Genomic DNA, 10,141 nt, shown 5'->3' with positions numbered 1-10,141 from the left:
CACAGCGTAATGGTGTGTCCGAACATCGTAATCGTACTTTGTTAGAGATGGTGCGATCTATGATGTCTCTTACTGATTTGCCGTTATCATTTTGGGGTTATGCATTAGAAACAGCTGCATTCACTTTAAAGAGGGCACCATCGAAATCCGTTGAGACGACACCATACGAACTGTGGTATGGCAAAAGGCCAAAGTTGTCGTTTCTTAAAGTTTGGGGATGTGATGCTTATGTCAAAAAGCTTCAGCCTGAAAAGCTGGAACCCAAAGCGGAAAAGTGCATCTTCATAGGTTACCCAAAAGAGACAGTTGGGTACACCTTCTATCTCAAATCCGAGGGCAAAGTGTTTGTTGCTAAGAACGGAACTTTTCTCGAGAAGCAGTTTCTCTCGAGAGAATTGAGTGGGAGGAAGATAGAACTTGACGAGGTTGTCGAACCTCTCATCCCTCTGAATGGTGGCGCAGGGCAAGGGGAAACCTCTGTCGTTGCGACGCCGGTTGAGGAGGAAGTTAATGATGATGATCATGAAACTCCAGTTCAAGTTTCTGTTGAACCACGCAGGTCGACGAGATCACGCGCTGCTCCAGAGTGGTACGGTAATCCCGTCTTGTCAATCATGTTGTTGGACAACAATGAACCTGCGAATTATGAAGAAGCAATGGTAGGCCCAGATTCCAACAAATGGCTGGAAGCCATGAAATCCGAGATAGGATCCATGTATGAGAACAAAGTGTGGACTTTGGAGATACTACCTGAGGGCCGCAAGGCTATTCAGAACAAATGGATCTTTAAGAAGAAAACGGACGCTGACGGTAATGTGACCGTTTATAAAGCTCGACTTGTGGCAAAGGGTTTTTCGCAAGTTCCAGGAGTTGACTACGATGAGACCTTCTCACCCGTAGCGATGCTTAAGTCCGTCAGAATCATGTTAGCAATAGCTGCATTTTTCGATTATGAAATCTGGCAGATGGATGTCAAAACGGCGTTCCTTAACGGTTTCCTTAAGGAAGAGTTGTATATGATGCAACCCGAAGGTTTTGTCGATCCTAAAAATGCTGACAAGGTGTGCAAGCGCCAGCGATCCATTTATGGACTGGTGCAAGCATCTCGGAGTTGGAACAAACGCTTTGATGAGGTGATCAAAGCATTTGGGTTTATACAAGTGGTTGGAGAATCTTGTATTTACAAGAAAGTGAGTGGGAGCTCTGTGTCGTTTCTGATATTATATGTGGATGACATATTACTGATTGGAAACAATGTAGAGCTTTTGGAGAGCATAAAAGGTTACTTGAATAAAAGTTTCTCTATGAAGGACCTAGGAGAAGCTGCTTACATACTAGGCATTAAGATCTATAGGGATAGATCAAAACGCCTGATAGGACTTTCACAAAGCACATACCTTGATAAAGTTATGAAGAGGTTCAAAATGGAACAGTCCAAGAAAGGGTTCTTGCCAGTGTTACAAGGTACGAGATTGAGTAAGACTCAGTGCCCAGCAACTGATGAAGATAGAGAGCATATGCGCTCCGTCCCCTATGCTTCAGTCATAGGCTCTATCATGTATGCAATGTTGTGCACTAGACCGGATGTTAGCCTGGCCATAAGTATGGCAGGTAGGTTCCAGAGTAATCCAGGAGTGGATCACTGGACGGCGGTCAAGAATATCCTGAAGTACCTGAAAAGGACTAAGGAGATGTTTCTCGTGTATGGAGGTGACGAAGAGCTCGCCGTAAAAGGTTACGTTGATGCAAGCTTTGACACAGATCCGGACGACTCTAAGTCACAAACCGGATACGTATTTATTCTTAATGGGGGTGCAGTAAGCTGGTGCAGTTCCAAGCAAAGCGTCGTAGCAGATTCTACATGTGAAGCAGAGTACATGGCTGCCTCGGAGGCGGCTAAGGAGGGTGTCTGGATGAAGCAGTTCATGACGGATCTTGGAGTGGTGCCAAGTGCACTGGATCCAATAACCTTGTTCTGTGACAACACTGGTGCCATTGCCCTAGCAAAGGAACCAAGGTTTCACAAGAAGACCAGACACATCAAACGACGCTTCAACCTCATCCGCGACTACGTCGAGGAGGAGGACGTAAATATATGCAAAGTGCACACGGATCTGAATGTAGCAGACCCGCTGACTAAATCTCTTCCACGGCCAAAACATGATCGACACCAGAACTGTATGGGTGTTAGATTTATTACAATGTAATTCACATGGTGATGTGAGGGCTAGATTATTGACTCTAGTGCAAGTGGGAGACTGTTGGAATTATGCCCTAGAGGCAATAATAAATGTATAGTTATTATTATAATTCCTGTATCAAGATAATAGTTTATTATCCATGCTATAATTGTATTGAATGAAGACTCATTTACATGTGTGGGTACATAGACAAAACACCGTCCCTAGCATGCCTCTAGTTGGCTAGCCAGTTGATCGATGATAGTCAGTGTCTTCTGATTATGAACAAGGTGTTGTTGCTCGATAACTCGATCACGTCATTGGGAGAATCACGTGATGGACTAGACCCAAACTAATAGACGTAGCATGTTGATCGTGTCATTTTGTTGCTACTGTTTTCTGCGTGTCAAGTATTTATTCCTATGACCATGAGATCATATAACTCACTGACACCGGAGGAATGCTTTGTGTGTATCAAACGTCGCAACGTAACTGGGTGACTATAAAGATGCTCTACAGGTATCTCCGAAGGTGTTAGTTGAGTTAGTATGGATCAAGACTGGGATTTGTCACTCCGTGTGACAGAGAGGTATCTCGGGGCCCACTCGGTAATATAACATCACACACAAGCCTTGCAAGCAATGTAACTTAGTGTAAGTTGCAAGATCTTGTATTACGGAACGAGTAAAGAGACTTGCCGGTAAACGAGATTGAAATAGGTATGCGGATACTGACGATCGAATCTCGGGCAAGTAATATACCGAAGGACAAAGGGAATGACATACGGGATTATACGAATCCTTGGCACTGAGGTTCAAACGATAAGATCTTCGTAGAATATGTAGGATCCAATATGGGCATCCAGGTCCCGCTATTGGATATTAACCGAGGAGTCTCTCGGGTCATGTCTACATAGTTCTCGAACCCGCATGATCTGCACACTTAAGGTTCGACGTTGTTTTATGCGTATTTGAGTTATATGGTTGGTTACCGAATGTTGTTCGGAGTCCCGGATGAGATCACGGACGTCACGAGGGTTTCCGGAATGGTCCGGAAACGAAGATTGATATATAGGATGACCTCATTTGATTACCGGAAGGTTTTCGGAGTTACCGGGAATGTACCGGGAATGACGAATGGGTTTCGGGAGTTCACCGGGGGGGGGGGGGCAACCCACCCCGGGGAAGCCCATAGGCTTTGGGGAGACACACCAGCCCTTAGTGGGCAGGTGGGACAGCCCCAAGGGGTCCTATGCGCCAAGAGAAAGAAATCAAAGGAAAAAGAAAAAAAAGAGGGAAGAAGTGGGAAGGGAGGAGGACTCCTCCCACCAAACCAAGTCCAACTCGGTTTGGGGGGGGGGGGGAGTCCTCCCCCCCTTGGCTCGGCCGACCCCTTGGGAGTCCCTTGGACCCCAAGGCAAGGTCCCCCTCCCTCCTCCTATATATATGGGGCTTTTAGGGCAGATTTGAGATGACTTTCTCACGGCTGCCCGACCACATACCTCCATAGTTTTTCCTCTAGATCGCGTTTCTGCGGAGCTCGGGCGGAGCCCTGCTGAGACAAGATCATCACCAACCTCCGGAGCGCCGTCACGCTGCCGGAGAACTCTTCTACCTCTCCGTCTCTCTTGCTGGATCAAGAAGGCCGAGATCATCGTCGAGCTGTACGTGTGCTGAACGCGGAGGTGCCGTCCGTTCGGTACTAGATCGTGGGACTGATCGCGGGATTGTTCGCGGGGCGGATCGAGGGACGTGAGGACGTTCCACTACATCAACCGCGTTCTCTAACGCTTCTGCTGTACGATCTACAAGGGTACGTAGATCACTCATCCCCTCTCGTAGATGGACATCACCATGATAGGTCTTCGTGCGTGTAGGAAAATTATTGTTTCCCATGCGACGTTTCCCAACAGTGGCATCATGAGCTAGGTTCATGCGTAGATGTCTTCTCGAGTAGAACACAAAAGGTTTTGTGGGCGGTGATGTGCGTTTTGCTGCCCTCCTTAGTCTTTTCTTGATTCCGCAGTATTGTTGGATTGAAGCGGCTTGGACTGACATTACTCGTACGCTTACGAGAGACTGGTTTCATCGTTACGAGTAACCCCCTTTGCTCAAAGATGACTGGCAAGTGACGGTTTCTCCAACTTTAGTTGAATCGGATTTGACCGAGGAGGTCCTTGGATGAGGTTAAATAGCAACTCATATATCTCCGTTGTGGTGTTTGCGTAAGTAAGATGCGATCCTACTAGATACCCTTGGTCACCACGTAAAACATGCAACAACAAAATTAGAGGACGTCTAACTTGTTTTTGCAGGGTATGATTGTGTTGTGATATGGCCAACGATGTGATGTGATATATTGGATGTATGAGATGATCATGTTGTAATAGAAATATCGACTTGCACGTCGATGGTACGGCAACCGGCAGGAGCCATAGGGTTGTCTTTATACTAACATATGTGCTTGCAGATGCGTTTAGTATTTTGCTAGGATGTTGCTTTAGTAGTAATAGCATAAGTAGCACGACAACCACGATGGCAACACGTTGATGGATGATCATGGTGTGGCACCGGTGACAAGAAGATCGTGCCGGTGCTTTGGTGATGGAGATCAAGAAGCACGTGATGATGGCCATATCATGTCACTTATGAATTGCATGTGATGTTAATCCTTTTATGCACCTTATTTTGCTTAGAACGACGGTAGCATTATGAGGTAATCTCTCACTAAAATTTCAAGACGAAATTGTGTTCTCCCCGACTGTGCACCGTTGCTACAGTTCGTCGTTTCGAGGCACCACGTGATGATCGAGTGTGATAGACTCAACGTTCACATACAACGGGTGCAAAACAGTTGCGCACGCGGAACACTCGGGTTAAGCTTGACGAGCCTAGCATGTGCAGACATGGCCTCGGAACACATGAGACCGAAAGGTCGATCATGAATCATATAGTTGATATGATTAGCATAGGGATGCTTACCACTGAAACTATACTCAACTCACGTGATGATCGGACTTGGGATAGTGTAAGTGGATCATGAACCACTAGAATGACTAGAGAGATGTACTTTTTGAGTGGGAGTTTAGCATATAATTTGATTAAGTTGAACTCTAATTATCTTGAACATAGTCTAAGTCCACTTTGAATATATTTGTGTTGTAGATCATGGCTCACGCAAGTGTCATCCTGAATTTTAATACGTTCCTAGAGAAAGCTAAGTTGAAAGATGATGGAAGCAACTTTGTAGACTGGGCTCGTAATCTTAAGCTAATATTACAAGCTGGAAAGAAGGATTATGTCCTTAATGCTGCGCTAGGAGATGAACCACCCGCTACGGCTGATCAGGATGTTAAGAACGCTTGGTTAGCACGTAAGGAGGACTACTCAATAGTTCAATGTGCAGTCTTGTATGGCTTAGAACCGGGACTTCAACGTCGCTTTGAGCGTCATGGAGCATTTGAGATGTTCCAGGAGTTGAAGTTTATCTTTCAGAAGAACGCCCGGATCGAGAGGTATGAGAACTCCGATAAATTCTATGCTTGCAAGATGGAGGAAAACTCGTCTGTCAGTGAACATGTGCTCAAAATGTCTGGGTACTCAAACCGTCTAGCTGAACTGGGGATTGAACTCCCGCAAGAAGCTATCACTGACAGAATCCTTCAATCACTGCCGCCAAGCTATAAAGGCTTTGTGTTGAACTACAACATGCAAGGGATGAACAAGTCTCCCGGCGAGTTGTTTGCGATGCTGAAAGTCGCAGAGTCTGAACTCCGTAAAGAGCATCAAGTGTTGATGGTGAGCAAGACCACTAGTTTCAAGAGAAACGACAAAGGCAAGAAGGGCAATTCGAAGAAGAGCGGCAAGCCTGTTGCCAATCCGCCGAAGAAACCCAAGGCTAGACCTAAGCCTGAAACAGAGTGCTTCTATTGCAAGGGTATGGGTCACTTGAAGCGCAATTGCCCCAAGTATCTGGCAGATAAGAAGGCGGGCAAAGAAAAATCAGGTATATTTTATATACATGTTATTGATGTGTACTTAACCGGTTCTCGTAGTAGTGCCTGGGTATTTGATACCGGTTCTGTTGCTCACGTTTGCAACTCGAAGCAGGAACTGCGGAATAGACGAAGGCTGGCGAAAGACGAAGTGACGATGCGCGTAGGAAACGGTTCCAAGGTTGATGCAATCGCCGTCGGCACAGTGTCACTTCAACTACCATCGGGATTAGTGATGAACTTAAATCATTGTTATTTAGTGCCTGCGTTGAGCATGAACATTATATCTGGATCTTGTTTATTGCGAGACGGTTACTCTTTTAAGTCTGAGAATAATGGTTGTTCTATTTCTATGAGTAACATCTTTTATGGTCATGCACCGAATGTGAGAGGATTGTTCATATTGAATCTTGATAGCGATACGCATATACATAACATTGAGACCAAAAGAGTTAGAGTAAACAATGATAGCGCCATATTTTTGTGGCACTGCCGCTTGGGTCATATTGGTGTAAAGCGCATGAAGAAACTCCATGCTGATGGACTTTTGGAGTCACTTGACTTTGATTCACTTGGCACGTGCGAACCATGCCTCATGGGCAAGATGACTAAGACTCCGTTCTCCGGAACAATGGAGCGTGCAAGTGACTTGTTGGAAATCATACATACCGATGTGTGTGGTCCAATGAGCGTGGAGGCACGCGGCGGATATCGTTATTTTCTCACCTTCACTGACGATTTAAGTAGATATGGTTATGTCTACTTGATGAAGCACAAGTCTGAAACATTTGAAAAGTTCAAGCAATTTCAGAGTGAAGTGGAAAATCATCGTAACAGGAAGATCAAGTTCCTACGGTTTGATCGTGGGGGTGAATATCTGAGTTTCGAGTTTGGTGCTCACTTAAGACAATGTGGAATTGTTTCGCAGTTAACACCGCCTGGAACACCACAGCGTAATGGTGTGTCCGAACGTCGTAATCGTACTTTGTTAGAGATGGTGCGATCTATGATGTCTCTTACTGATTTGCCGTTATCATTTTGGGGTTATGCATTAGAAACAGCTGCATTCACTTTAAATAGGGCACCATCGAAATCCGTTGAGACGACACCATATGAACTGTGGTATGGCAAAAGGCCAAAGTTGTCGTTTCTTAAAGTTTGGGGATGTGATGCTTATGTCAAAAAGCTTCAGCCTGAAAAGCTGGAACCCAAAGCGGAAAAGTGCGTCTTCATAGGTTACCCAAAAGAGACAGTTGGGTACACCTTCTATCTCAAATCCGAGGGCAAAGTGTTTGTTGCTAAGAACGGAACTTTTCTCGAGAAGGAGTTTCTCTCGAGAGAATTGAGTGGGAGGAAGATAGAACTTGACGAGGTTGTCGAACCTCTCATCCCTCAGGATGGTGGCGCAGGGCAAGGGGAAACCTCTGTCGTTGCGACGCCGGTTGAGGAGGAAGTTAATGATGATGATCATGAAACTCCAGTTCAAGTTTCTGTTGAACCACGCAGGTCAACGAGATCACGTGCTGCTCCAGAGTGGTACGGTAATCCCGTCTTATCAATCATGTTGTTAGACAACAATGAACCTGCGAATTATGAAGAAGCAATGGTGGGCGCAGAATCCAACAAATGGCTAGAAGCCATGAAATCCGAGATAGGATCCATGTATGAAAACAAAGTGTGGACTTTGGAGATACTGCCTGAGGGCCGCAAGGCTATTCAGAACAAATGGATCTTTAAGAAGAAGACGGACGCTGACGGTAATGTGACCGTTTATAAAGCTCGACTTGTGGCAAAGGGTTTTTCACAAGTTCCGGGAGTTGACTACGATGAGACTTTCTCACCCGTAGCGATGCTTAAGTCCGTCAGAATCATGTTAGGAATAGCTGCATTTTTCGATTACGAAATTTGGCAGATGGATGTCAAAACGGCGTTCCATAACGGTTTCCTAAAGGAAGAGTTGTATATGATGCAACCCGAAGGTTTTGTCGATCCTAAAAATGCTGACAAGGTGTGCAAGCTCCAGCGATCCATTTATGGACTGGTGCAAGCATCTCGGAGTTGGAACAAACGATTTGATGAGGTGATCAAAGCATTTGGGTTTATACAAGTGGTTGGAGAATCTTGTATTTACAAGAAAGTGAGTGGGAGCTCTGTGGCGTTTCTAATATTATATGTGGATGACATATTACTGATAGGAAACAACGTAGAGCTTTTGGAGAGCATAAAAGGTTACTTGATTGAAAGTTTCTCTATGAAGGACCTAGGAGAAGCTGCTTACATTCTAGGCATTAAGATCTATAGGGATAGATCAAAACGCCTGATAGGACTTTCACAAAGCACATACCTTGATAAAGTTTTGAAGAGGTTCAAAATGGAACAGTCCAAGAAAGGGTTCTTGCCAGTGTTACAAGGTACGAGATTGAGTAAGACTCAGTGCCCAGCAACTGATGAAGATAGAGAGCATATGCGCTCCGTCCCCTATGCTTCGGCCATAGGTTCTATCATGTATGCGATGCTGTGCACTAGACCGGATGTTAGCCTGGCCATAAGTATGGCAGGTAGGTTCCAGAGTAATCCAGGAGTGGATCACTGGACAGCGGTCAAGAATATCCTGAAGTACCTGAAAAGGACTAAGGAGATGTTTCTCGTGTATGGAGGTGACGAAGAGCTCGCCGTAAAAGGTTACGTCGATGCAAGCTTTGACACAGATCCGGACGACTCTAAGTCGCAAACCGGATACGTATTTATTCTTAATGGGGGTGCAGTAAGCTGGTGCAGTTCCAAGCAAAGCGTCGTAGAATATTCTACATGTGAAGCGGAGTACATGGCTGCCTCGGAGGCGGCTAAGGAGGGTGTCTGGATGAAGCAGTTCATGACGGATCTTGGCGTGGTGCCAAGTGCACTCGATCCAATAACCTTGTTCTGTGACAACACTGGTGCCATTGCCTTAGCAAGGAACCAAGGTTTCACAAGAAGACCAGACACATCAAACGACGCTTCAACCTCATCCGCGACTACGTCGAGGAGGAGGACGTAAATATATGCAAAGTGCACACGGATCCGAATGTAGCAGACCCGTTGACTAAACCTCTTCCACGGCCAAAACATGATCGACACCAGAACTGTATGGGTGTTAGATTTATTACAATGTAATTCACATGGTGATGTGAGGGCTAGATTATTGACTCTAGTGCAAGTGGGAGACTGTTGGAATTATGCCCTAGAGGCAATAATAAATGTATAGTTATTATTATAATTCCTGTATCAAGATAATAGTTTATTATCCATGCTATAATTGTAGTGAATGAAGACTCATTTACATGTGTGGATACATAGACAAAACACCGTCCCTAGCATGCCTCTAGTTGGCTAGCCAGTTGATCGATGATAGTCAGTGTCTTCTGATTATGAACAAGGTGTTGTTGCTTGATAACTGGATCACGTCATTGGGAGAATCACGTGATGGACTAGACCCAAACTAATAGACGTAGCATGTTGATCGTGTCATTTTGTTGCTACTGTTTTCTGCGTGTCAAGTATTTATTCCTATGACCATGAGATCATATAACTCACTGACACCGGAGGAATTCTTTGTGTGTATCAAACATCGTAACGTAACTGGGTGACTATAAAGATGCTCTACAGGTATCTCCGAAGGTGTTAGTTGAGTTAGTATGGATCAAGACTGGGATTTGTCACTCCGTGTGACGGAGAGGTATCTCGGGGCCCACTCGGTAATACAACATCACACACAAGCCTTGCAAGCAATGTAACTTAGTGTAAGTTGCAGGATCTTGTATTACGGAACGAGTAAAGAGACTTGCCGGTAAACGAGATTGAAATAGGTATGCGGATACCGACGATCGAATCTCGGGCAAGTAACATACCGAAGGACAAAGGGAATGACATACGGGATTATACGAATCCTTGGCACTGAGGTTCAAACGATAAGATCTTCGTAGAATAT

This window comes from Hordeum vulgare, chromosome 2H (genome assembly GCF_904849725.1).
Source record: "Hordeum vulgare subsp. vulgare chromosome 2H, MorexV3_pseudomolecules_assembly, whole genome shotgun sequence".
Lineage (NCBI taxonomy): Eukaryota > Viridiplantae > Streptophyta > Magnoliopsida > Poales > Poaceae > Hordeum > Hordeum vulgare.
This window is presented reverse-complemented; position numbering follows the sequence as displayed.